This window comes from Notolepis coatsorum (genome assembly GCF_963971535.1).
Source record: "Notolepis coatsorum genome assembly, chromosome: 20".
NCBI lineage: Eukaryota > Metazoa > Chordata > Actinopteri > Aulopiformes > Paralepididae > Notolepis > Notolepis coatsorum.
In genome coordinates, this window is record NC_140184.1 from 15389793 (window position 1) to 15415054 (window position 25262).

The following is a 25262-nucleotide window of genomic DNA, read 5'->3' on the forward strand; positions in this document are numbered from 1 at the left end:
TTTTATGGGGGGGGGGGGGGGGGGGGGGGGGTGTAAGTGATTCCGGCGTTGAGATATAAACACAATCTCACTTATACATCTACAAATTCACTTTTTCACCACCGATACAGAGTCCTACTGACCGATACCAATCCGCGTCCATTACTGAACAGTATAGACATAGATCATTAGTTTGGGGGTCATTGGTCAAACATTTTAAAAGAGAGAATCCATCGCTAGTACTGGGAAGATTCTTGCGACAGTGGAAACAGTGGCTCAGGAGGTAGAGTGGTCGTCTGGTAATCGCAAGGTTCCCGGTTCGATTCCGGACGGTCCCTCCCAAATATCCTTGATTAAGATACGCACTTCACCCCAGACTGCCCCATGGTGAGCAGGTTGGCACCTCGCACGGTCGCCTCTGCCATCGGTGTGAGAATGTGTGAGTGAACGGGTGAATGTGAGGCATAAGTTTGGATAAAAAGCAGTATATAAATGCAGTCCAATGCAGCTTTTATGAAATAATAGCATTTAATAAACATACTGAAAAGATATCTGGGTGGGAGCGGCCGCGTAGCGCAGCGGACTAAGCGTCTGTCTACCACCGCAGAGACACTGGTATCGAATCCGGCTGTCAGCCGTGCCTCCGGCTTGGTCGGTCGTCATACTGACACAAATTGGCAGTGTCAGCGGGTGGGAAGCCGGTGGGTGGTATCTAGGGCTGTACCGAATGTCATTTTTTAACATTCAAAGCTTCGATTGAAGTATTCGAACGAAGCTTCGAATGTCTATAAAAAAAAATTAACTTCAAATTATTATTTTTTTTAAATAACTTTTTTTTTTTTTTTTTTATAAACTAAATCCTCAATTTGAATAAAGTGATTAATCTGATTAAATTAGTCTTTTTCTTTTATTAAATCAACTTTCTTTAATGAATATAACTCATCAGTTTCGTCAACATAAATAATCCAATAAGGGCACGGTTGGTATGAAAGTGGTGGTGACGTTTTATACTATAATATTATAATATTAGTGTAGCCTAATCTTTAACTGCAACTGTGAAGAAAACACCCATTGTTTTTAAACAGATTGAATAGACACAAAAGATAAAATTTTATTTTTTTATATAAACAATTATAAATTCGAATGTTGATTTAGAATTCGAATGTCAACATTATGATCGAAGCTTCGAAGCTTCGAAGCTTCGAAGCATTCGGTACAGCCCTAGTGGTATCCTGGTCGTTGTAAACAGCGACTCCTACAGGTCGGTCAGGGCGCCTGCACAGCAAGGGAAGGAACTGGTGAAGGTAGTGTGATCCTCCCACGCGTTACACTTCACCAATGAGAGTCCCCGCTGTCAGGTGAAAAGAGGCTGCTGGCTGTCTCCTATGTATCGGAGGAAGCATCCGATAAGACTTCAGGGCCTCCCTAGACCGGCAAGTAGGGGGGCAAATGCGCGCAATGACCAGGAAGGGGAGGGAGGAATTGGCATAACGACTAAATGGGGATGGGAGAAAAACACAGAAAAATAGGAGGAGAAAAAAGTAGATAAAAAAAAATATATCTGGCGCTTGAGTTAAATAAACCTCGCTTGGTGGCAAAATAAATATTGCTGCATGTGCACACAAGGGTGTACGCCACATGACACGTACTATCTTCTGCTCATCAGAAGGTCCTGTGGTCATCAGAGCCCGGTATTGCATGTGGATATTAGCTGCATTGGAGGTACAGTAGAGGGTGTTACAGTAGGTAGTCAGAAACAATTCTGTTATAGCCACGGTGGTTTATTATTATTTCATAACAGCCAAGTGACTACCTCAACGCACATCACTAGATAGCTAGCGATACCGTGTTTACAACCTCTTTATTTAGTACTACTGTACACTCTGTATTGCTATAACTGACTGCAGTCCCGGCAAGTCTTGGCAAGCCTGTGTCTCAAGCTGGCACGAGTGCGAGGTGTGGAGAGAGAGAGGGAGGGCGACAGACCTCCTCGAGGGGTTGTGGCGGTGCCGCGGTGGGGTGCAGCCAGTAGTAGTCTGCTCTAGTCTACACTACAGGAACAAACAGGGATATACACAGGGCCTCCTTCACAGATCGGTACTCCATAAAGAATGTATTATATCCTCGTCGTGTTGCTATTAAAGATAATGACAGCTTTGTTCTACAGCTCTAGACTGTAGTGTTAGTGCAACCCAGTGTTACACACGTTCCGTGGCCAGCGTCCCGTTGGCTTTGCTGCTGGAAGTGTGTCTTGTGCCAACCCGGGCTGGCCTCTATCTCTCTCGGGCAGAGGGCTGTGTCTGGCAGTGTGGTTCATGTCAGGGCGCCCTAGCCAACAGCTGGACCATGGGAAATAGTCAACATTGAGAGACCTTATGCAAGAGAGAGGAGGAGGAGGAGGAGAAGCAGGGGGAGGAGAAGGGCGGAAGAGGAAGATGCGGAGGAGTAGGAGGGGTTGGTGTAAGGGGAGGGAGAGAAGGGCTGTAGGAGCTAAATGTATATTATGTACATAGTAGTGCTTCATTTGTAAATGGAGAGGTGCTGGAACCCTTGCAATGCCTAGGTGCTGCTGTGCTGAAATTAAACGCCGTACCACCACACACAGGGCCATCTCTGACCAATTGGCTGCCCTAGGCAGGGTTTTATCTGTTGCCCCCTTGCATCACAGTTTATTCTGTTCCATACGGTAAAGGGAGAGAAGAAGAAGACGAAGACGTTGTTTGTTTGGAGAATTTCTCACTCGCCGTCCAAATGAATGAGCCATTGTAAAACACTCATTTTCCATGGGATTGTTATAAATGTTGGACCTCTACTATAGGTACGACTTCAGTATTTCGAAATAACTAGTAGTATTTGTATTTTTTTTTTGTTGCCCCCCCCCTGGGTGATGGCGCCCTTAGCATTTGCCTATACTTCCTATGCCTAGAACCGGCCCTGACCACACAGCACTGTACCAACACACAGCACTGTACCAACACACAGCACTGTACCAACACACAGCACTGTACCAACACACAGCACTGTACCAACACACAGCACTGTACCAACACACAGCACTGTACCAACACACAGCACTGTACCAACACACAGCACTGCACCAACACACAGCACTGTACCAACACACAGCACAAACACACAGCACTGTACCACCACACAGCACTGTACCAACACACAGCACTGTACCACCACACAGCACTGTACCAACACACAGCACTGTACCAACACACAGCACTGTACCAACACACAGCACTGTACCAACACACAGCAGCACTGTACCAACACACAGCACTGTACCAACACACAGCACTGTACCAACACACAGCACTGTACCAACACACAGCAGCACTGTACCAACACACAGCACTGTACCAACACACAGCACTGTACCAACACACAGCACTGTACCAACACACAGCACTGTACCAACACACAGCACTGTACCAACACACAGCACTGTACCAACACACAGCACAAACGCCCACTAGCTGTGGGGCTTACAGTAATATGCTCAAATAAATATTTAGACCAAAAAAAAAAAAGGGCCAAACCACTTGCCAGCAAACAGTATATATATATATATCTATTTGTTGGGATTGCTGCTTAGCTGTAGCTAGTTCACACTCGCAACACTCAAACACTGTGCTCAGGGCAGTCTATGCTATTCCAACTGAAACAAGCGATGAGTATGTTATGTTATGAGCAACTTTAATGGGGAATAAAAGATAACGTTAAATCTTACACGGTTTTGTATTGTGTATCAGAGAAGGTGCCGGATATGTGAGTGTAAGCAGTGTTGTGCTGTTGATATCACCCTGACAAAGAGTACTTCTGTATTGATTTAGGTAGGGCTGTCCCCATTGTATTCCTTTTAGTCAAATAATTGGTTCTTTGTTGATAAGATTGGTAAGTCTATAAAACATGATTATTTTTTATTATATATTTTTTTGTTGCTGGAGAACGATAGGCACATCTCTGGCTAACATTAATATTCCTACGAATGCGTTGGTCTTCAATGAGCACTAGATGTAATTTTGCAAGATCGCTTGCTTGTAGAAAGGCAATAATGTGGGGAAAAGCAATTTCACAGATGTGTCTATTAAATAGATTATTTGAAGAGGAAGTAAATGACATTATGGTAAGCAGTACTATGCATGGTATTGTATAAAAGGCTGAGAATAACCTTAAGGAACGAATAAATCCACCCATTGATTAATGCTCAACCCTCCATACAGTTCTATAATGAATGGAGTTCTATAATGAATGGAATATAATATAATGAACACACACACACAGATTCACAGACACACCGGTAGTCTCATACTGTACACCTCAGTAGGGTTATAACTAATGATCAAGGCCCCTCAGTCCACTGGGGCCTCCGTCAGGCAGCCGTCAAGGGCCAATCCTCTGGGGTGTTGTTGAAATGGTCCCTGAGGAACTCAGCTCATACATTACATGGTAGTCACTGCCACGTTGAGATGTGTATGAGATGTAGCTAAAGCGAGCAGCGCACCATTACTGTCCAACGCAATTCACGGACAGGCCAAAAAGTTGTTGATTTGAGCATTCATTGCATTCATTGATTCATTCAAATTATAGTTTTATTTGTGATACACGGGGATTCTCCGTGTGCTAGGTGATACAGTAAAAACGCTGTCCTTTCAAAGGCATTTAGAGAGCACTAGACGATCTTACTCTGTCGGTAGGCGACCGTTCAAGAAGCCGTTTTAGACGATTACGGAGGTGATTTTCATCAGAGCAGACGTAGCTGGAGGTGCTTCAGCAGCTTAATGTCCACCGGCCCCCGACACGGCTGCTGGCTGCGGGACCATCTGCCGCCTGCCTGCGCCCCCGGGACATCGTCCTGACCGCAAGACAAACCCAGCCTCGTTTTTTTCAATAGTCCTACAGTACATGTCCTCGGCGTGGAAGAACACTGAAATACCGGGACGGATTATTATGTTTTTGAAAGACTCAATTGTGTGTGTGTGTGTGTGTGTGTAATTTATTTAAAGGGGTTAGTTCACAATTTTTAAAAGCTTCAAGATATCATGAAGAAAACCAGGAGACGGGGGTGAGTGTTGTTTTGAGGCGGACCGACACGATAGTCCGCGAACAAAATCAGGAAGACCTCTTTAAAAAGAAAAAAAAATATCCGATCTCAGAACCAAAAGCAGATGTCGCACCTATTTTTCATTTGAACAGAAACACACAGTCTGTTTTACCATATTGTTGTATGTGTCCAGAAAAAAATATTTTTACTGTACAGTACAGTTCCAGGGGTTCTTTTCTCTACCCTCTTGTCACTGTACAGAAAGTATGAACTTGTTTTAGTTGAAGCCCTCACCACCACCACTGCCACCTAATCGAAGCCTAACGATGTCATCTGGGCCGTGGCCCCTGGGACCTGCTTCAGAAGAACCACGAGACGGAGGAAAAGAGAACAGCGAGGGCCAGACGGGGCTGAGGGGTCGCGTCCCGTGTAACATTGTGCAAGACGTGGCTCCTGGGGGAGAGAGAAACAGATATAGAGACAGAGACAGTCTGACCCACAGCTTCACACATGCAGGAACACTTAGGACACAAACACAAGGGTGGACAATGTACACTACACACCTGCACACTGTGCACAGTGTGCTCACACACACACACACACACACACACACACACACACACACACACACACACACACACACACACACACACACACACACACACACAAACAATATTTGGGCTACTTTACTGGCTAAATCCTATTCAGGCCCTAACCCTAACCCTAACCCTAACCCTAAAACAGACATTTTAAAGCGAGGACAAGCCAAAATGTCCTCACTTCATCAGATTTGCCTAATCTTTGAACCGGACAGAAAATAACACACACACACAAACACACAGACACACACAGACACACGCAAACACACGCGCACAGTACATTACAGTCCATCCCTCTTCCTCCCCATCCATTTCCCCCTGTGAGCAGCAGGGGCCTGTGTCTCCAGAGCAGGATAAACCTTTGCCCTTAACAGCTCTCTTGCTCTCCGCTGGTCCAGGCGGCGGCATAAATCATAACGACAACCATCTCTGGGCGAGATAACAAGCTGGTCACGGCGCCGGGGAGGTGCAGCGAGAGAGAGCGCCGCGCTTCTCACCATCCCGCGGCTTTGCCCCGCGCTCACCTCGCCGCTCCCTCTCCCAGGTAAAGCCGGTTTTAACCCTTCACGGTGCCTCCATCTGAATTTCAAAGTGGTTGCAGGAGAGGAGAGGAAGAGAGGAAGCCTGGCGCGGGGGCACTGCAGGGGCCAGGGCCTGGGGGAGGCGCGCCGGTCCCCGCGGAGGCCTGATACCCAGTTATGGGCCCCGTGTTTGTTAAAACTGACGAGGGCGTCAAGCGCCAACGCCGGCCCCCGGCATTATCATAGCGAGGAGCGCTGGGAGGAGGACGGGGAGCGGGCGGACAGCTTGAGCGCGTCGTGTCCTGTTTGATAGCGATGCTCCGTGTGAGTGAACAGCTTTTAATAGGCAATTTGTAACAAGCTCCCGGAATGTTTATGTAACGCGAAAATGATAATGTAAGTCTTCACCTTGGAGAAAGAAAGAAAGTAAATGGATGCGTTTTTTCGGGGATGATGAATTGTGGGATGACTGGGCCCTGCTGGTTGCACACGCGGCGTAGCGCCACAAATCAAGGCACACGCAGGGACATTTATTTTATAAATATCTTCTTTTTTTTTTGCCCCACCGCACGAGTCGGTTCGGGTGCGAAAACAAACAACATTTGCATCATTCTCCGCGTCCCTGGTGGATTCAAAGACAGCCAGAAGAAAAGAATCAAAGAGCAGAGAGAGTTCTTTCATTTTCTTTTGTTTCATTATTTTCTCTGGATTTTGCCCCTTTAATCCACTCCCATAGATAGAGGAGGGGGGGGGGGGGGTGCACGTTAGGTTACAGGGACCCGAGCTTCAGAAAGTTGCCAATTAACCTTATTTTTTACTTTTTCCATTTTTTTCTTCTTCTTCTTCTTCTTCTATGGAGGTTCTCTCAAGTTGTGCACCAGGAGAGGCAGCCAAGGCTCTGATGGCTGTGTGGGTGACGACATCAAAGCAGCAGGGACCCTATAGTATACAGGGGGCTGCAGCTCAATGCTATCACTGTTGCTTGTTTGAACAGAGCGAGCAAGGGAGAGGAGAGGAGGAGGAGAGCGGAGGAGGAGAGGAGACTATAGGTGCAAAGAGGAGAGGAGAGAAGAGGAGAGGAGGAGAGGAGACTATAGGTGCAAAGAGGAGAGGAGAAAAGAGGAGAGGAGACTATAGGTGCGAAGAGGAGAGGAGAGAAGAGGAGAGGAGAGGAGAGAAGAGGAGAGGAGACTATAGGTGCGAAGAGGAGAGGAGAGAAGAGGAGAGGAGAGGAGAGAAGAGGAGACTATAGGTGCAAAGAGGAGAGGAGATGAGGAGAGGAGACTATAGGTGCAAAGAGGAGAGGAGAGAAGAGGAGAGGAGACTATAGGTGCAAAGAGGAGGAGAGAAGAGGAGAGGAGACTATAGGTGCAAAGAGGAGGAGAGAAGAGGAGAGGAGAGGAGACTATAGGTGCAAAGAGGAGAGGAGATGAGGAGAGGAGACTATAGGTGCAAAGAGGAGAGGAGAGGAGAGAGAGGAGAGGAGACTATAGGTGCAAAGAGGAGGAGAGAAGAGGAGAGGAGACTATAGGTGCAAAGAGGAGAGGAGATGAGGAGAGGAGACTATAGGTGCAAAGAGGAGGAGAGAAGAGGAGACTATAGGTGCAAAGAGGAGAGGAGATGAGGAGAGGAGAGGAGGAGAGGAGACTATATGTGCAAAGAGGAGAGGAGAGAAGACTATAGGTGCGAAGAGGAGAGGAGAGAAGAGGAGAGGAGACATTATGTGCAAAGAGGAGGAGAGAAGAGGAGAGGAGACTATAGGTGCAAAGAGGAGAGGAGAGAAGAGGAGAGGAGAGGAGACTATAGGTGCGAAGAGGAGAGGAGAGAAGAGGAGAGGAGGAGAGGAGAGGAGACTATAGGTGCAAAGAGGAGAGGAGAGAAGAGGAGAGGAGAGAAGAGGAGAGGAGACTATAGGTGCGAAGAGGAGGAGAGGAGAGAAGAGAGGAGACTATAGGTGCAAAGAGGAGGAGAGGAGAGAAGAGAGGAGACTATAGGTGCAAAGAGGAGGAGAGGAGAGAAGAGAGGAGACTATAGGTGCAAAGAGGAGGAGAGGAGAGAAGAGAGGAGACTATAGGTGCAAAGAGGAGAGGAGAGGAGAGAAGAGAGGAGACTATAGGTGCAAAGAGGAGGAGAGGAGAGAAGAGAGGAGACTATAGGTGCAAAGAGAAGAGAAGAGGAGAGAAGAGAGGAGACTATAGGTGCAAAGAGGAGAGGAGAGAAGAGGAGAGGAGAGAAGAGGAGAGGAGACTATAGGTGCGAAGAGGAGGAGAGGAGAGAAGAGAGGAGACTATATGTGCAAAGAGGAGGAGAGGAGAGAAGAGAGGAGACTATAGGTGCAAAGAGAAGAGAAGAGGAGAGAAGAGAGGAGACTATAGGTGCAAAGAGGAGAGGAGAGAAGAGGAGAGGAGAGAAGAGGAGAGGAGACTATAGGTGCGAAGAGGAGGAGAGGAGAGAAGAGAGGAGACTATAGGTGCAAAGAGAAGAGAAGAGGAGAGAAGAGAGGAGACTATAGGTGCAAAGAGGAGAGGAGAGAAGAGAAGAGGAGAGGAGAGAAGAGGAGAGGAGAGGAGGAGAGAAGAGGAGAGAAGAGAGGAGACTATAGGTGCAAAGAGGAGGAGAGGATCAGGGGCACAACATGATAAAATGAGGGATGGGAGAGAGAGAGAAAAGGAAAGAGAGGAATGAGTGAGTGAGTGAGTGAGTGAGTGAGTGAGTGAGTGAGTGAGTGAGTGAGTGAGTGAGTGAGTGAGTGAGTGAGTGAGTGAGTGAGTGAGTGAGTGAGTGAGTGAGTGAGTGAGTGAGTGAGTGAGTGAGTGAGTGAGTGAGTGAGTGAGTGAGTGAGTGAGTGAGTGAGTGATAGTTATGGCTGTGTGTGTGTGTGTGTGTGTGTGTGTGTGTGTGTGTGTGTGTGTGTGTGTGTGTGTGTGTGTGTGTGTGTGTGTGTGTGTTTCACAGTCCAGGCATGCGTTTGTGTGCATGCATGCGTGTGTGTGTTACTATGTCTAACTGTGTGTGTGTGTGTGTGTGTGTGTGTGTGTGTGTGTGTGTGTGTGTGTGTGTGTGTGTGTGTGTGTGTGTGTGTGTGTGTGAGAGAGAGAGGGGTGTGTGTGATTAATCAGCCCTTGTGTGTGTGAATGTAACAAGTTCCTAACGTTTTCTTTCCCCTATTATTTCATGCACACTTTATTCATTGTTTTAAATTATTATTTTCTTTTAAGTAAGTGATGCAGATTTTCAATGCATGAGGGTCATCCTTTTGTGTTAAATGGCTGCACAAAGCAAGCATTTGTTGACGCTCATGTTGATGAGAGTATTAAAACTTGGAACTTGAAAAAGATCCGTTTATGGTAGATACAAAAAAGAAAAAAGAAAAAATGCGATTCATTTGCGATTAATCGTGAGTTAACTATGGACAATCCTGCGATTAATCAGATTAAATATTTTAATCGATTGACAGCACTAATGCTTACATTTAACCCTTTTCACTACCACACTACAGAAGGTTAACCCTTTCACTACCACACTACAGGCGCCTGTAGTGTGGTAGTGAAAGGGTTAACCTTCTGTAGTGTGGTTGTGAAAGGGTTAACCCTCTATCGCGTGGCAGTGAAACGGTTAACCCTTTGGTAATGTGGTAGTGAAAGGGTTAACTAGCACATCGCTGTGTGGTGTGTAGGTGAAATGCATGCATGGGACTCGCGTGACGTGATCAGCCATTTTAAAATAGAGCGATCAAATAAAAATGTAAAAGACATTTCATAAAAAAGGGTAATCCAGATCCAAATTTTGTCCAATCAGGTTATTCTAACCTCCACGCAAGTGTTTATATATGAGGTTGTTATATGGGTCTACTCTCAATCAGTCTCATTAGGGGTCACTGGGCTCAATGGAAACACAAGTCACTGACGCTTTATTAAATGTAAATCGATGCTCCTCTTCGCACTTGAACCAGCGAGTGCACAGGCCGATCGAAATCATTGGTGATCTCTCAGGGTCCCGCGTGCGGATGCGGAGTGTCCTGTTTTGAAGGGTATTCTGGTCCATGTCATGTGTTTCACATGGGGAACTCCACACCATCACAGCCATCAAATTCTCATTAGCAACCCCGAAATCATCACCATCAATTATTCAGTAAAGCACTCCTGCCCGTATATGGGCTCTCCGAAGCATGTGTCCTCGTCCAGCCAACATTTGAATCTTTATTAAAGTGCACTTTTTTGTTGTTGTTGTTGGTACAGTATGTTCTTGGATTTTTAGGGACACGTTATCTTCTGCCATGTAAATATCAAAGGGTGGTGAGGGACTCGCAGACGTTTGATGAGAGTAAATATGGCTGCTCATGAAAACAACCCCAGCAAGCCAGCGACGGCTTGGCTAACAAGTGCTGGTTTACTCAGCCAATGAGAAGACTGGCACTGATGTACTCAACCAATAAGAAGACAGTTTTGATTTAGGGGGGGGGGGGGGGCGAGGGTATTTAGAAACATTTCTGAAGTAATTTCAAAGCTAAAGTTGTTACTCGACAAACACTAAAATTCCTCTTCTGAACAACGTACACAACACGACGGCGATGTGACACAATATCCTCAATCTTTTTCATTGACCTTTTTATCTCAGCGCTGTCACCCATGCCCTCATTCATTGGTTAATACCGAGCCTTATCACCACTGAGCACTCAGTGGGAAAACTTTCAAAGACAGATAGTCCTCATCATTTCATCATTAAGGGCCGCAAACCTCCAGACTTCAGACAACGCAGCCCTCCCGCCTCCCCTGACACAACCTCCCAAACAATCTCACACGTTGACTGTACGTTTAGTGTTAGCGAGATCACATGGCCATCTCAAATCCAAAATGGAAACCAACATGGCAAAAAGAGAAGCGTTGCAGTGGTACTACATCCAAAACTCAGCCGCCCGCATCAACTCCCTCCACCAACCACATCACTCCTGTTTTCACCACTTCGCTGGCTGCCTGTTAAGTCACGCAGTGACTACAAAGTATTACTACTCACCTTCAAGTCCCTCCATAACCTAGCCCTCCCTTATCTCACAGAACTTATCCAGTCTTACACTCCCTCTCGGTCCACTCAGATCCTCCTCTTCATTCCAACTTGTCACTCCCCCTTCCCGTCTGACTACCATGGGATCCAGAGCCTTCTCCCGCTGTGCCCCCCCGCCTCTGGAACCACAAGACATCCGTGCAATAGACAACCTCCCCACCTTTGTTTCCCGTCTCAAAACACAGATCTTTCATTCTGGCATATTCACTTTAATCTTAAGTTTATTATAACTGCTCCCCTATGTGTAACTCTGTAATATTGTGTTTTTTACTGTGTGTAATTGTATTTGTTTTTAACCCTGTACGGTGACCTTGGGTGCTTTGAAGGCGCCTTTAAATAAATGCATTTTATTATTATTATTACGTGACGCACAGTGTGTCGCTTGTTCGCAGCTATAGAGTGGCGACAATACAAAGAGGGAAGTTTACTCAACAACAGCTCTCATTTTAGCCTCAATTACAAGAACAGCGGGCGGCGGAGCAGAGAACGCACAGCCTTCATGAGCCGCAAACAACACAGACAAACTCTCCAGTGCCGGCGTACAAAGGGTGACCACCTACGGTATCTGGGAGTGTATAAATATGTATGGGAGGGAGCGGAGACACTGGGCCATGAGAGACAAGCTCAAACAAGCTCCCTTGGGGTCTCTCTCGTTCATGTTTGAAGAGGCAGAGAGAGAGGGGGAGAGAGAGAAAGAGAGGAGAGAGAGAGGAGAGAGAGAGAGAGAGAGAGGGAGGGAGAGAGAGAGAGAGAGAGAGAGAGAGAGAGAGAGAGAGAGAGAGAGGAGAGAGAGAGAGAGAGAGAGAGAGGGAGAGAGGGAGAGGAGAGAAGAGAGAGAGGAGAGAGAGGGAGGGAGAGAGAGAGGGAGAGAGAAGAGGAGAGAGAGGAGAGAGAAGAGAGAATGAGAGGAGAGAGAGAGAGAGAGGAAGAGAGAGAGAGAGAGATGAGAGGAGAGAGGAGAGAAGAGAGAGAGAGAGAGAGGGGAGAGAGAGAGAGAGAGAGAGAGAGAGAGGGAGGGAGAGAGAGAGGGAGAGGGAGAGAGAGAGAGAGAGAGAGAGAGAGAGAGAGAGAGAGAGAGAGAGAGAGAGAGAGAGAAAACAGTGGCATGAAAGAGTGTGTGAACTCAGCTCTGCATAGAGAGAAGGTTGTATAATGAAGACCATCTCGCTTCTCCTAGTGTGGAAGAGGTAGAAGAAAATATGCGTTGACGAGAGATGTGGCAGGGCTGGTTAAACGGGTTTCAATTATGATTTTGGCTTCCCACAATCATGAAAACAAGATAATCGAGATAAAATGATTATTGTGCCGGATGCCGTGTTTGCTCTCATTTTTGTCTTGTGCTGTAAATGCAGCACACCCTTCCTTCCACAGCGGTTGTGCTCCACCCCTACCTCCAAGCCCAAACAGTAGTTTCAGCTCGTGTTAAGAGGGAGGAGGGAGCCACAGCACGTTTCTCCAGTTATTTTGAAACGTCTTTGGTAAGTTATAGAAAACGACAGAAAGGCAGCCTTTTGGTCGTCGTTTGTTTTCAAATCAAGGAGTAATCGTGTTTAATAATTGTGATTTCAATATAAATTTTTCACATAATCGAGCAGCCCTGGACAATGGACAATATATGGGCAGGAAATGTGAATTGATTGAATTGTCAATTTGCAGCTCCAAGATGTCTATTTCCGGGGGTTTCACTATCGAGATGTCTATCTCTGGTCTATCCCTATATCGAGATGTCTATCTCTGGTCTGTCACTATATCGAGTCTATCTCTGGTCTATCACTATCGAGATGTCTATCTCTGGTGACAAGTCTGCGTCAGAAAGATCAGAGAATTGTACATGATCCAACCTCTCTGAGTTATTATATCAGGTTGTGTAAACAATCATTATCCATGATCACAGTTCACGACAGCTGTCTTCCCTCCCTCTTCCCTTCCCTTTGCCTCTAGTGGCTATGCACTGAATGCTTTGTTGTGGTGTGTATGCTTTCCACCTATAGATATTGCCTGGAGAGTGCATTCTATTGGATATAAGCCTTTGATTTTTTTCTCTTACTACACACTTCTAGACGAGTTTCAAAGTTAAAGTAAAACCTAAAAAAGGACCCACATTTATTTCCAGTTGAAATGTTTGCTAATATAATAGTTGACAGGAAATACATTTGGGTCCAAACGGTTCCCTAGCAACAGAATTCGAAAAAATATATTGCAAGAAAACGTTATCTTATTTGATAAAATAGATGATGACAGTATATATATATTTATATTTATCGCAGATGGTAACATAGTTTTCTGTTGGGGACATAATTTTTTTTATGACTTATACTTTATTGCATATTTTTTCTTTTTGCACACAGTACTTCAGGACAATACAATGAATGACATATTTTGCATCAGCATGGGTCAGTCCTGAAGGACAACATAGACACCTGGACCCCTAACGTCTGTTGGGGACATAATTAATAGTTAATAATAATTAAGTTGCAGTCAGTGTGTGTTTCATGTACAATTGGCCAGTTTGTGATGCGCACTAAAGAATATGCTTTCATGCTCTCATGTCAATTCTGTGAATAAATACATAATTCCAGCTTTTTGCCTCTTTATCAGTTACACAAATATCATAACATATCGTGGATGAAATCACTCACGACCGGATCGTGAGTTACTCGTATCGTCCCACCCCTATAGAAACCATCTACACGCCGTATAGTGAGTTAGTCGTATCGTCCCACCCCTATAGAAACCGTCTACACGCCGTATAGTGAGTTAGTCGTATCGTCCCACCCCTATAGAAACCGTCTACACGCCATATAGTGAGTTACTCGTATCGTCCCACCCCTATAGAAACCGTCTACACGCCGTATAGTGAGTTAGTCGTATCGCCCCACCCCTATAGAAACCGTCTACACGCCGTATAGTGAGTTAGTCGTATCGTCCCACCCCTATAGAAACCGTCTACACGCCATATAGTGAGTTAGTCGTATCGCCCCACCCCTATAGAATCCGCCTACACGCCGTATAGTGAGTTAGTCGTATCGCCCCACCCCTATAGAAACCGTCTACACGCCGTATAGTGAGTTAGTCGTATCGTCCCACCCCTATAGAAACCGTCTACACGCCATATAGTGAGTTAGTCGTATCGCCCCACCCCTATAGAATCCGCCTACACGCCGTATAGTGAGTTAGTCGTATCGTCCCACCCCTATAGAAACCGTCTACACGCCGTATACTATAGTGAGTTAGTCGTATCGCCCCACCCCTATAGAAACCGCCTACACGCCGTATAGTGAGTTAGTCGTATCGTCCCACCCCTCCATCACAGTCGAGAATGCAGCTGTGACCGCGTCGCCGACTGCCAAGAACCTTGGTGTTGTCCTCGACGACCAGTTGAACTTCTCTGCTCACATCGCAGCGACAACCAGAACCTGCAGATTCCTCCTGAGCAACGTCAGAAGGATACGCCCCTTCCTGACAAAAGAAGCCACCCAACTCCTCGTCCAATCAACAGTCATCTCCCGCCTCGACTACTGCAACGCACTGCTCGCTGGCCTCCCGGCCACTGCCACCAAGCCTCTTCAACTCATTCAAAATGCAGCGGCCCGCCTGATCTCAAACCTACCGAAGTCAGCCCATGTCACCCCACTTCTTAGGGACCTGCACTGGCTCCCCATTGCTGCACGTATCCGCTTCAAGGCCCTCGACCTAGCATACCGTGCGGCAAAGGGAACCGCTCCCGCCTACCTCCGGTCAATGGTCTCTAACTACACACCCTCAAGACCCCTACGCTCTGCGTCTTCTGGCCGCCTCAGATCTACTCCTATCCAAGCTCCCGGAGGGTCATCAAAGAGAAGCCGCCTATTCTCAGTCCTTGCCCCACAATGGTGGAATGAACTACCCATCCCAGTTAGGACAGCCGAATCCCATCCAATCTTTCGCCGTCGACTAAAGAAGCACTTCTTCAACCATTATCTGAAATGATAAAAAAAAAAAAAAAAAAAAAAAAAATCTAACCCCGACTAACCTTAATGTCATGCACTTGTCCTAATAAACTAACCTACACTGTAACACGCAACACTTTGATGAACATTGTTACTCAGCTGATAGAGTTATACCCTTCTTGCTGTCTTGTCGCACAGAACTTGTAAGTCGCTTTGGATAAAAGCGTCAGCTAAATGACTAAATGTAAATGTAAATGTAAATGTAGAAACCGCCTACACGCCGTATACTATAGTGAGTTAGTCGTATCGCCCCACCCCTATAGAAACCGTCTACACGCCGTATAGTGAGTTTAGTCGTATCGCCACACCCCTATAGAAACCGTCTACACGCCGTATAGTGAGTTAGTCGTATCGCCACACCCCTATAGAAACCGTCTACACGCCGTATAGTGAGTTTAGTCGTATCGCCACACCCCTATAGAAACCGTCTACACATCACACACTGCACACCACAGTCAACTGAGCAGTGGGCTCACTTATCCACTTTGAGATGAAACAAACTTCATTTAGCCGTGAACCTGGTGACCCCCTTCGCCAGCTGCACCCCCCCCCCCCCCCCCCCCCCCCACCCCGTGAACCTGGTGACCCCCTTCGCCAGCTGCACCCCCCCCCCCCCCCCCCCCCCCCACCCACCCAACCCCGCTCCCTCATCACCACTATCCCATCGTCTCTCCCTCCGTTATGCTTCTGAATAATATCCCCTGCCATTTTCTCCAGTTAAGGGGGGCTAACCGTGAAATGCAACACGCAATGCATTGTTCTGTACATTAGGATGCTCCCCCGGGGGAGGGAGGGAGGGAGGGAGGGGGGAGGTGGAGGTGGGGGGGGTTCACGCTAACCTGCGGCGCGTCTGTCGGAATCTGAGTGAGCGCAGGATTAATAAATCATAATCCCCCGTCGCCGTGACAGCCACGACACCTCTGTCACCCTCATTGTTTAATCTCGCACCTCAGCTCCCCCGGGAGAGGTATTTAAGGGCTGCGTGCTGGAGAGAGAGAGAGAGAGAGGCGGGCGTGTGCACAAACAGGTGTGGTGGCGAGTTCCCGGGGGATCTGTGTTTGTGTTGATTGCTGTGTAAAGGAGATGGAGAGATAGGGACGCTTGTGTAATGATGATGATTTTAAACTTCTAGAGGTTTCAGAAATAGGAGGGTGTAGTGTTTCGATGATGGCCGTAGGAGCGATGTTTCTATTTTAAACTATAAGAACGCACGAGTAGTGTAGAGCGCAGACCTCCATTGAGGCCTCACAATCTCCACCACTCGGCCATTACTTTTTTACTGGTTAGATGGCAATATTGCCACCTGTAGTGCGGTAGTGAAAGGTTAACCTTCTGTACTGTGGTAGTGAAAGGGTTAACCCTTTGTAGTGTGGTGGTGAAAGGTTAACCTTCTGTAATGTGGTAGTGAAAGGGTTAACCCTTTGTAGTGTGGTGGTGAAAGGTTAACCTTCTGTAATGTGGTAGTGAAATGTTAACCTTCTGTGTTATGTAGTGTGGTAGTAAAAGGGTTACCCCTTTGTAGTGTGGTAGTGAAAGGTTAACCTTCTGTAATGTGGTAGTGAAAGGTTAACCTTCTGTAGTGTGGTAGTGAAAGGTTAACCTTCTGTAATGTGGTAGTGAAAGGTTAACCTTCTGTAGTGTGGTCGTGAAAGGGTTAACCCTTTGTAGTGTGGTAGTGAAAGGTTAACCTTCTGTAGTGTGGTAGTGAAAGGGTTAACCCTGTGTAGTGTGGTAGTGAAAGATTAATCTTCTGTAGTGTGGTAGTGAAAGGGTTAACCCTGTGTAGTGTGGTAGTGAAAGGTTAATCTTCTGTAAAGGTTAACCTTCTGTAGTGTGGTAGTGAAAGGTTAACCTTCTGTAGTGTGGTAGTGAAATGTTAACCTTCTGTAGTGTGGTAGTGAAATGGTTAACCCTTTGTAGTGTGGTAGTGAAAGGTTAACCTTATGTAGTGTGGTGGTGAAAGGATTAACTGCATATTAGTGTGGTAGTGAAAGGGTTAACAGGTCCAGGCTATACTATATGGTGGCACTAACTAGACGAAAGGTCACAGAGTCACCATAACCAACAGGTTTCTCCCTCGGGGGGGGTCATGAATATTTAAAATAAATTGTATGACTGAATGACTAACATCAGGAAATATGCTCATTTGAAATGGAAGGTTTGGCCTTGTGAATATGCACAGCTAATTATATGGCAATCCGGCCATTACTTCTCGAGATTTACAGCCTCACTTATTTACAGACTGATTACATAACCTCCTTGGCAGTAGGGATGGGCATTTGAAGGCATATGAATATTTTAATATCATATCATATTCTATTAAAAACATTTTGGTTCCAGTTGTTGACTGAAACCTCACCCCCCAAAGAAAGTGTGCAGTGCACTCATAATGTAGTCTAGAAGGGCTTCTGTGATCCTCCCCACCACTAAACTAATAATCATAATTACGACCGTTTTCTGTTGATTAGTCAAACAAATATGAACACCAAATCCAATTTGTTCAATTTACTGAACATAGAAGGAAGACAAAACAATTAATCTGATCAGTCGCTGAATCAGTGCAGTTGACACAAACAAACCCATCAGCTACTGTCAAATACCTTCGTCATTTTGAACATTCAAGTATTTGAATACTTAGCATAGTTTGTAAACTTAACGACGAGTTTAATGGTCACGGTTACATCATGCAGCCCTTTCAGCTGCGCTGCTGTCCAGGAATTGACAATGACGCAATGTTTAAACAACAGTCCGCTCGCCTCAGCGCCCTCAGGCTGCTCCCTCTAGTTTGTATGCACCCGGTTACACAACAACTAAACAAATATACAGCATGACGTAAAGCTGTGACCGTGTCTGTGTAGCAAAGCGAGTCCAAAGAGAGTCACTGAGACAAATTGATTCCAGCAGGGAAGGCACCCCACGCTGCCAATACGACACGTCTCTCTCAGCGTGTTATCATTACAGCAGTCATACGCGTACCTCTCATACCGCTGAAATGTCAACATTTCATATTTATTATATTTATTATGTAGTGTGTGTTTATAGCAGTGGGAATTACTGACCAAGGACCACTCACACTCCTATTTCAAGTATTAATAGTGTGCCTTGGCGCTGGTCAACAATTCAGAGTGTGTGTGTGTGTGTGTGTGTGTGTGTGTGTGTGTGTGTGTGTGTGTGTGTGTGTGTGTGTGTGTGTGTGTGTGTGTGTGTGTGTGTGTGTGTGTGTGTGTGTGTGTGTGTGTGTGTGTGTGTGTGTGTGTGTGTGTGTGCGTTTCACAGTCCAGGCATGCGTTTGTGTGCATGCATGCGTGTGTGTGTGTGTGTGTGTGTGTCTGTGTGTGTGTGTGTGTCTGTGTGTGTGTGTGTGTGTGTGTGTGTGTGTGTGTGTGTGTGTGTGTGTGTGTGTGTGTGTGTGTGTGTGTGTGTGTGTGTGTGTATGTGTGTGTGTATGTGTGTGTGTGTGTGTGTGTGTGTGTGTGTGTGTGTGTGTGTGTGTGTGTGTGTGTGCGTTTCACAGTCCAGGCATGCGTTTGTGTGCATGCATGCGTGTGTGTGTGTGTGTGTGTGTGTCTGTGTGTGTGTGTGTGTCTGTGTGTGTGTGTGTGTGTGTGTGTGTGTGTGTGTGTGTGTGTGTGTGTGTGTGTGGCGTGCGTGCGTGCGTGCGTGCGTGCGTGCGTGCGTGCGTGCGTGCATGTACGTGTGCGTCTCACTGTCCAGGCATGTGTTTGTGTGTGCATGCATGCGTGTGTGTTACTATGTCTAACTGTGTGTGTGCGTGCGTGTATCGTGTGCGTCTCACTGTCCGTATGTGTTTGCCAAGAAGACATGTTGGCCTTAAGTCAGAAGTAGAATGACATCATTCCTCTCATCAACAGAATTAGCTACTTGGTGAAAAGCAGAATATGACCAAATCCTTGTGGAAGACAGGAATGACAGAATTAGAGGGTGGCAGAAACTAAATCAATCAACCCCCCCCCCCCCCCATGTTTTTCTTATTCTTTTTTCCAGCCTTTAGACTTAATTCTTAATTCTACACACCCCTTGTAGAATGGAAAAGTTTGAGAGAACCCAGGAGAGACGTCAGAGGTTACAGTGATCAGTTTTGGTTCGCATTCGAGGTCAAAGACATAACGCCCTCAAAGCTAATTAAGAGTCCCAGGATCAGCAGGTGGGAATATGGAGTTTAAAGAACGCTGGGCAGATCTCAGGGCTGCTGGACCAAGCTGTCCGGTTGGGGAAGGACTGTCTGTGTGTCGTACGGCTAACATCCACATTCCACTTCATGCCTCAACTCTCATGCCTTTGATTCTCCTTATTCTTCTTTGTATACAGGAAGTCTGAGAACCAATTCTATGACCGTGTTGCCTGTCCAGGAAAAACATACAAAATTCTGGTTGCTATACTGTAACGTAGCAAGACAAATCACCTCACTCCTGTCTTATTTTCAAATCAATTCCATTTGAACATTGCATATGTTCAGATGAAGGACAGTGTAATATAGTGAATAGGTTGTCTAGGTGTATCTCTGCTCCACAATTTTTTATCGAAACTAAAATAAATTGTTAAGTAAATAAAGTAAATAGTGTTTCCAATTTACCATTGATGCTATAGATGTTTGTTGTAACTCCCTAGTTACAGTATTGCATGGCAGATATCTTTTGAATATCTTTATTTGATTCTCTTCTTCTTCTTATTATTTTAGTTTTGTAGATCAAAGCACTTGAGTAGCACACTAGCTGCACAGTGACTTTGTAGCAGGAGACTGCCCTTGTTTATGTATCTGTCACACATCGTGTGTACAGTATTCAGCGATAGGCACGGCTGCTGAAGAAATATTCTTTGGAGAGCTTGCTGTTCCAATCCAGTTTTTTTTATCCTCATCATACAAGCCTGAGATTATACAAAAGTATATACACGGTACGTCGTCCTAAGTATTGCGTTGACACCGTGCCGTGATACGGGGGCAGACCGCTAAGAGAAAGTTAAAGAGTTAGACAGCGGGGCGTAGGTGAAACAGATGGTAGATGCAGCCTCCACAATGACTTTGGTGATTCCACCTCCCTTTTAGCGAAAAGCCAGCCAGCCAGCCAGCCCGCCTGCGCGGGCCTCCTTCACTTCCTATCCACACTGTGGAGGTATGACATGTTCTGGGGGGAAGTTGTGTTGACTTCCTCTCTGACCTTCCCCGCTCTGCCCGCAGGCACTGCCTGTCGGTGGCATCCTAAGTATGTGATTAGATTTCGAATCAGAAAACCGCAACAACTACCAGCCGCACGTTTTCCAGATACTGTTTGTTTCTGCTTCCCGCTCTGCTTTTTGCGATCTGGCGCATTGTTGCATCTTTATTTCAAGCTTAACAATATCAGATTATTTGACATTGTACCATATAGATAACGATAATACATTTGACCTCCAACAGATAACGTACGGTCTGAAATTACTATACGGCTGAAACCAACACTACTCTTCCTTGGACCTACTGTATATTCAACATAATGGTGAACAGCAAAACCACCTGGCATTTGCGCTTCTCTGATAGCCATATTAAACAAATGCAAATTCCAGCCGCACGTGGCTTCATTAGGTGGATTCCACCTCAAGCTGTTGGCATACGGGGGCCAAGGCGCTCCACCTGGCTCCCCCTGGCATCTCTCTATCTCTCCTCCATCCCTTCCTGCCTTCATCCTCCCGTCCGTCTCATCCTCTCTTCGTCCCAGACAGGTGGCCGACCTGACTGGAAATATCAATTTTGCGAATCCCAGTTAAAGAGTGTCAACTCCTTGTTGGACCCTGCTCAGAGGGGCTGTGGTCCATATGGCGAGGCTTCGGGAAAGAAAACATTCAGGGACAGAACATGGGAATTCGTTAAAATGTTGTTGTTTTTTGGTTAAGAGGACTTGCCTTTCCAGTTTTCCGGTTTAAATTATTCTTATTTTTTTTATAAAAAAAGGTTCATCAGAAATTGTGATTTACATATAAATAATTCAGACACACATGCATACGCAGACACACGCGCACACACACACTGCAGAACATTCATACTGTATGATATGTATAGCATTGATATTATACGACATGCATTCATATCACATGTGACTGACTGACCGTGTTACATGCTATGATGGGTTTCCACCGGGGCACATATGGTCATATGATTTCCTCCATCCATACATAAATACATATCAATTACATAACTGGTGCATTAAAAATACTTCTCAGTGAGTTGTTCAAAATGAGGAAGCTTTACAGGACTTCCGGATTGCCTTGGTGTTACTGGATCAGGGCCAAACAAATAATACAAAAATAATTATATATAAAGTAAAATGTAGAGCTGCTACAATTATTTAAGTAATCGATTCATCCAATGATTATATTATCCATTAACACATTGGACGCCGACCCGAGATAAGTCGGGTTAACTCGCCAACGCTTGAGCGCCAAACCCAAGAAAAGTCGGGTTTTCTATCGTTATTTCTTTTATTCGATATTCCCATTCATAATCCATCGAGGGAGCCTGTGTTATCATTGGGAATGAGTCTGAGATCGCAAATGTCCAATACCGCCACCTGCCGCCTTGCGGCCGGTATTGCACATCCTTTGAAACTCTCTGGCTTGGGCTGTGCGTTGATCTAAAAAGTCCGGTCCGGGTTTTCCTTGTCGGGCAGGACAAGCGTTTATAATGCATGGATTGAGGAGAATCAAGCACTCCCGGTTCATGTTCTTTGGTGTATTATGTTGGCAACACGATCGACATCAATACTTGGAATGGCGATCAGATAATTGGAATATTCTTTTTGGAGTACATCCTAGTCAAGGTAAGGGATTATGGTATCAATCTTGCGTTGATCCAAGAATCCTTTCACTGCGATCCAGCGTTTGTGTGTAATGTGTGTGTGTAACGTATTCCGTTGGTGACGATCAAAGCAGAGAAAAACTACCCCCCCCACCCTTTCATGCTTTCATGATGAAACATAATACCGATAATATAGCGTTGATTTCAGATTGATTGTTCAATACAGGCGAGAAACGCCACGGTTTTTTGTTAAATGCACTAAACACTGCATAGCGTCGTTTTCTGGGATTAGACAGGATTACTCTAAAATTATACTCATATTCACCACAGTATAAAACAGGACTTTTTCTTTTTCACAAATTGAACGATAGATACTCAATGTCAAATGGGCAATATTATTATATCCATAGCTATGATGATATATAATATAGTTTGAGCCCTGCAAACACCGCCATGTATCCGTATACTTTAAAGCGGTGGCCTTCTTACCACACGGTACACAGCGACCTCTGGCGTCCAATGAGTTAATCATTATCTAAACAATACATTTTCAACACAAACAAAAACAGACAATTGAACATTTACATTTAAGTTACCGTAACTTGTATTTTATCTTCCCCATGAATGCACTGAAATCTAACTGAAGCATGGTCAAGAACAGGGTTTTTTAGAGCATTTCTGAACAACTTTAGTACTTCTTCTTTTCTATTTCAGTCAGACTAGGCAAACTGGAACAATTAACTGCCACCAATGCAACGCAATTGCAATACAATGCAATGTTTGTAAGCATCAATGCAGAAATGCATAAAGCATTTTAATAAATGTATTCAACGCAATCGATAAATCGTCACCTCAAACAATGTGAAGAATAATACATTTTATAACTTAGTTGATATATTCCATTTTATTCTACTTTAATTCTTAAAGTCTGTTAATGTTGATGCACCAATGACCAAGACAAATTCCTTGTATGTGCAAGCTTACTTGGCAATAAAGACATTTCTGATTGTGATTCTGATTGTGATTATGAAAATAAACAAACACATCCGCGAGTAGAAAGATGGAACAGCTGGGTTTCGTGCACTTTCAGCAGCCAACGAGTAAACAGATTGCGACAGAGTGCGACCGTCTAACTCGGACTAAACTGACTGAAGAACTGTTCGCACCCTCCGGACGTACAAATCAAATCAAAATCAAATCGAATCACAAGCCAGGGGAGCAGTTAGCGGATCACGGTGGTTATCGCTGAAATTAGATGACCGTAAACGGGAAAATATGCTTTTATTGCATAATCTAACATCTCAAACTGGATCTTTAGGGCATAACAGTCTTTTGGACCCAACGTATAAAGCAAAAAGTCATGCACCTCCAAGAAACATTCAAGAATTGTTCTTTGATAGGGAGGGGGGTTATAATCTGAGGGGAGAACACAATTTAAAACACTACCATGAGAAGACACTGCATCTCGATATGTGGAGTGAAACTGTGGAACAGTCTAAATGTGGTGCTAAAGAAATGTCCAAACATGAGACAATTCAAACTGATGTATAAGGAAATGATGTTCACAAGGTACAGGGATGAGGAAGGGACTTGATATTCACGGGTGTTTACATTTTTATTTTATTTCTTTCATGTTTTACATATATAGTTTTTGTTTTTTTGTTTTGCATATATATATATATATATATATATATATATTTCTTTTTTCTTTTCTTTTTTATGTTTTAAAATAGTACACTCATTTGAGTAGTGGAAAAGGGGTAGGATTAAATAAGTGTATACTTCTTCCTACTCCTTTTCGAACATGTAGATTGAGTTGTGTTTTGCTTTTGTTATTGTTTGTTTGTATTCATTGCATGTTCGAAATAAAGATTTCAAATCAAATCAAATCAAATTTGGTTTTTACAAATCTGCGAGAGTGTTTGCACAGTGTAATGGTCCACGTCTTCCTCACAGTAATCTGTGGACATTGTGACTGGATGTTCGGGCTACGAATATGACGACTTGACTTGAAGTTCCATAGCTACTGTAGAACAAATATGGCGTTATTCTTCAGACCGGAAAGACTTCGTGGGACGTGGGTCACTTTGTATAAGCGGAGGTACCAACTTCAAAATCACAGGCTGTTATGAGTGAAGAGAACGGTCATTAAACACCACGTTACAATCATGAACACATCCAGTCTTCTTCAGGCTGACAATCTTTCAGCACGTTGTTTAAAAGATACGCAGGAGGGATTTCTGGTTCATATACCGATATGTCTGTTAAACATGAACAAAGCAGCATCGGTGTTGTATACAGTAGAGCCTCTGGACAGCTGTTGTGAGCGCTTTGGGGTCCTCATAATGGGCAGCAGCACAAAGACAAAGCATGGCTTTAAACACTGCCAAGCTCAACTGGAGAGTAGTAAAAGTCTTGTTCTCGCCACATGGATCCATACGGGATTCAAAAAAGCAGCTTTCAACGGGGCCAGGCTCACTGAATTGGTTCTCATGCTCCGCCTATGGACGCCGTCACAAGCCTCGGCCAGAACGAGGCCGTGAAAGCCAATATGGGCCACCGAGGGGGGGGGGGGGGGGGGGGGGGCTTGGATCAGAAGAAGCATCGACTCACCCTGGTTGAGAGAGGACCAACTCCCAGCTGCATGGTCCCTCACAGAGCAAGCCGTTCACAAGGCTCTGGTGGTGGTGGAAGTCCATTCATCTTCAGTGAGTGGAGAAACCAAGGGACAAGTCAGCCGATGTCGACCGCGATCACCGTGTTTGTCGACAGTTGGCCGCAGGACAGTGAGAGAGGGGGCGATGCGGTCGCTTGACATCTATAAACACGCTTGAAGTCATTCATCAGAACGGTTGCGCGCGTTGTTGTAAACGGGAGCCTCATTAGACGTAGCACCTAGGATCCAATAACTAGAGAATTTATCTAATGTTGACGTTGTGCAATTATGTTATGGCTGCTTGATTATGGCAAAAAATTATAAAAGTGATTATTTTTATTGATAATTGAAATCACAATTATTAAACATTTATTTGAGAACCTCATTTATTAAACTTTAATGCTCCCTTTCTGTAAAGTTCTACCAAAGGCGGTTAAAAACAACGCACCATGGCTCCAGCCTCCCTCTCAACACGAGCTGAGACAAACGGGACAAACGGGCTGCCTGGGGAGGGGTGGAGTGCAGCGCTGTGAAGGAAGGGTGCACTGCATTTACAACACAAGACAAAAATGAGAGCAACTCGGCATGCGGCACGATAATCGTTGATTATCTTG